The 4012-nt window shown below is 55.2% G+C and overlaps 2 non-coding genes across 2 annotated transcripts; both read right to left on the bottom strand.

Moving 5' to 3' along the window:
* Positions 1–648: 648 nt before the first annotated feature.
* Positions 649–721, bottom strand: TRNAE-UUC. Its single transcript has one exon. It is a non-coding gene; the product is annotated as a tRNA-Glu (tRNA).
* A 1396-nt stretch (positions 722–2117) lies between these two features.
* On the bottom strand, positions 2118–2189 carry TRNAQ-CUG. Its single transcript has one exon. It is a non-coding gene; the product is annotated as a tRNA-Gln (tRNA).
* Positions 2190–4012: the final 1823 nt, after the last annotated feature.

Genomic DNA, 4012 nt, shown 5'->3' with positions numbered 1-4012 from the left:
GGGGATGGCGGGTAGAGACCCATCTCCATAGACCCCCAGAGGCAGGAACTGAGGGGAGAAGGGGGGAGGGAGGGATCCAGCCCTATAGACCTGTAGGGGCAGGGAGATATTGGGGGCAGGAGGGGAGAAGGGGGGTTGGCAGAGACCCAGCCCGGGGTGCAGGGGAAATGGGGTGGTTTGGAAGGAACTGGGGAGGAGAAGAGACACATGGCAGGACAGGGAAACCGACTCACTCCGAATACATGCAGAGCAGGGCAGGGCGGAGGCAGATCATGCTGGTCCCAGGGTAATTTCGGGGGGTTCTGATTCCCCACTCAGCTGGGGGGCTCACCTCTGGGCTGAGGAGGATGCAGGGGCTGTGTGTGTGTGTCAGGCTGGGGGAGCTGCCTGGGCAGAGGTGCTGGAACTGGGGGTGCTGAGCCACGTAAATTATCCCGATCTAAACGCCATTGTAGAGAACACTATGCTGGCACACCGCTTCCTGGCAGCCAGAGACTGTGCTTTCTACACCTGCTCCTGTGGATGTGACCTCTCTCCTGATTGCTAAGGAAAGGAGCCTTTCCAGGAAATGGCCACAGCTTTTGGGAATCCGCATGTGGCTGTGAACAGAATTTGGCTCCTGGAACACAAGGCAACTTAAAAGCTGAGCACGCAGACAGGGGCTTGAACCCTGGCCCCTCAGATTGAAAGCCTGATGCTCTACCACCTGAGCTACCTGGGCTTGTTAAGAGCATCTTCACCGTTCACCACAGGAGTGAGCAGGCAGGCAAAAGAGAGGCAAAAGAAAGTCCCCAGAACTCCTCCTCTTTCTGCACAGCCACTGCCTGTCAGCAGGATTCCTCCTCCTCCTCCCTCCTGTGCCTCAGTGCGACTAAATCTCCACAGCTAGACAGCCGGTCTGTCCGCTGCACCCCAATCCCCCATGCCTGAGCCTCCCTGTCAAAGCCCTGCACCTGGCCCCGTATAATTAAGTCTCACATCTCACTGGGAACTCGACTTCTTGTGCCAGAGAGTCTCGCCCCCCCTCAATAGGTGACCCAAGAAACACAGTGTCCACCTTTTCCAAAGAAGCGCATGAAGAAGGCGCCCGCATGGCTTAACGGATAAGGTGCCTGACTTTGAATTAAGAACTTGAGGGGTCAAGTCCCTTTGTGGTTGTGTTGATGCAGTTTTACCTTCGTGCTGAAAGTCCTGCTCCTTTCAAATCTGGAACCTCTTCTTGGCCGCTCAGGCCAATGCTCTGCCTTCAGCTAGAGCCCCGGGAAGGAGTTGGGGGTTGGATGTCACAAAGGCTGGGGCATGAGCCCCAGGTGCTTCCAGTCTAGCCTTTGCTATTCCTGAATTCCCAAAGGAAATGGACGGCTGCCCGGGCTAGCGTGTGGAGCAGTTTCCCTCTGTCCCTGTGCTTGAGGGGGGTTGCTACATAGCGCCTTGGGAGCCTGGATGTTTCTCTGCTTCTCACCAGCTGGAGAAAAGCCTCTTGGGATAACATCTCCTGCCCCACTGCAAAAGTGAGCATGGGGTATGGGAACGGTAAGAGGCCCCACCAGGGGGGCTGGCCCTGCTTTCCTACCGTCTACTGATGTTGGACACAGAGCATCAGCAGCCACCCCGCATGGTGGTCTGCGGGTGGCCTTCAGTGGGGGTTTGGCATGGCAGGGAGCAGGCTGGCCGGGAGTCTTGTTGCCTGTCTGCTGGCCACACATAGGCATGGTCCTGTCCTCGTCTAGCCCCGCCCTCAGTCGCTCTGTGGCTTATAAGCCTTCCCTCAGAGCTGTCAGCACCAGCCGCCTCTGCTCCAGGTGCCCAGAGGAGGAGAGGTGTGCTGGGCTCCAGCCTGGGACTCTGCCTCCCTCCTGCCTATCAAGCCTGGCCCTGGCACTGCTTTCTTCAAGTGCCATGTGAGCAAGAGGAAAAGTGTGGCTACAAGCACCAGACTTGTGGGCATCAGGTGAAGCAGTGAGAATCCCAACCACTAGAGCCACTTCTAAACCCCCACCAAAGACCTGGCTCTGGTGGGGAAAGGAGTTAACCAGCAGGAGGGAAATGACCCACTTTTGTATAGCTGGAGACAGGAAAGCACTTTGAGCACCAGATCTTTACCACCAGCTAACACAAGGTCCCACTGAGATTTGAACTCAGATTGCAGGATTCAGAGTCCTGAGTGCTGCCCTTTACACCATGGGACCAGCTTGTACTGTTCTCTCGGGACATTGGTGACTCTCACAGGGCTGGCTTGTGTAAGGGACTGTTGGCCCTTTACTAAAACTTAGTGGGATTTGGTTGGCTAGTTCCCAGTCCCAATAGAAGGGGGAAGGGCCAATGGGAAATCAGGACCCTGAGACTGACAGGCCCCTGGGGCAATGGTCACCAACGGGTAGGGAACAACCAACGGGTAGGGAACAAGTGAGAATTTGTTAATGGAGAAAAATTCCTGGTGAAAATTGGCAAAGCTGTGCAGATTTTGAAAAGTTCCAGTGAATTTACACATGAAGATACAAACAGAGAGACAAACACGCACACAGAGAATGAGAAAATCACACACTGCACAGGCCCACACAGACATAACAAAACCAAACCCACACAGCACACAGAGCCATATACACAAAAAGGAAAACCTCACAAAATATAGAAAGAACAAATCCACACCAAAAATACAGCAAAAGCCCACAACAGGAAACACAAAACCCACATATCAAAAGAATACAAAGCAAAAAACAATATTAATGCAAAAATCATACACACATCCATGCACACAGAACTATGCAAGACATCCACCAAAATCACACAGGACCCACATGCACATCAACGTGACAGATGAAAACCACACCAGCATACAGCAAGCCAGGCAGGGTTTGAGTCTCACAGCGCAGAGGGTGAGCACACAGGTGGTTTGGGGAGCAAAGACTGAGGGGGAGTCAGGGCAGTGCTCTGGGTTCTGCCTGACCCTCCTGACACAGGCAGCTGGTGGAGGGCAGAGCCTGGTAGATCTGTGGAATCTGCCCTGCTCTCTGTAAAGCAAGGGGACCTCAGTGTCTTCTGAGCAGGAATTGTATTTTCTGCAGAGCAAACTGATTGGCAGAAGCCATTTGCTTAAAGGAAACTAGGGCTGCAGGTGAGGTTTGAACTCACAACCTCAGCATCACTCCACTCAGCACTGCTCTGTAAGTACTGGGCACTAACCCATTGCACCACTGGGCCCTGCTTTCAGGAGCTTGTCTCCATGTTTCATGGCTGGATTAGAGGAGTGGGGGGGTTGCATTAGCTAATACAAATCCATATGAAAGGCTGCAGAATGGCAGCAGCAGAGGTGGGGAGCCTCCTTCCATGTGAAAGAGCTGGTTCCCCCTTCCGTTGCTCAGGGGAAGGTTGGTGCTTTGAGCCCACCTGGTGCTGGAGCATCTGATGGGTGAGATTAACGGGACTCAGGGAGGGGAAGGAAAGGGAGGGGAAGTCTTTCCTATCCCTGCCTAGCTCCACTGGTCTCCTGTGGCCCTTTCGGCTCCCTGCTCCCCTGTTGGGGAGATGCAGAGACAAGCCCCCATCGGGGTGAGTCACCGAGAGGCTGTGTCCCGTGGCGTGTGTGGGGGAGGGTTGGATGGGGCTCAAGGGGAGAAGGTTGTGTGTGACAGTGCGTGGGGGAGGGGGAGGGTGTGTTCCTTAGGATAGAAACAGAGGTGAAAGTAAGCTGGTACAAGCTGGTACGGCATAGCGGCAAGAGCCACTACGCCGTGCCGGACTGCACCGGCTTTTGCTGTGGGGATTGAAAGGGCTCTAGGCTCCCCGCCACAGCTGGCAGCCCAGAGCCCTTTAAACCCCCCACCCGCGGCTCCGGCGGCCAGGCTGGGGCCAGATTTAAAGGGCTCTGGGCTGCTGCGGCTGCGGTCAGCCCAGAGCCCTTTGAATCCCGGCCGCGGCTCTGGTGGCTGGGCTGGGGCCAGAATTTAAAGGGCTACCTCTGCAGCTGGGAGGCCCTGGTTCATGTAAAGGCCCTTGGTCTCCCAGCCACAGC

The sequence above is a fragment of the Mauremys reevesii genome, linkage group 17 (genome assembly GCF_016161935.1).
Source record: "Mauremys reevesii isolate NIE-2019 linkage group 17, ASM1616193v1, whole genome shotgun sequence".
NCBI classification, from domain to species: Eukaryota; Metazoa; Chordata; order Testudines; family Geoemydidae; genus Mauremys; species Mauremys reevesii.
This window is presented reverse-complemented; position numbering and strand designations above follow the sequence as displayed.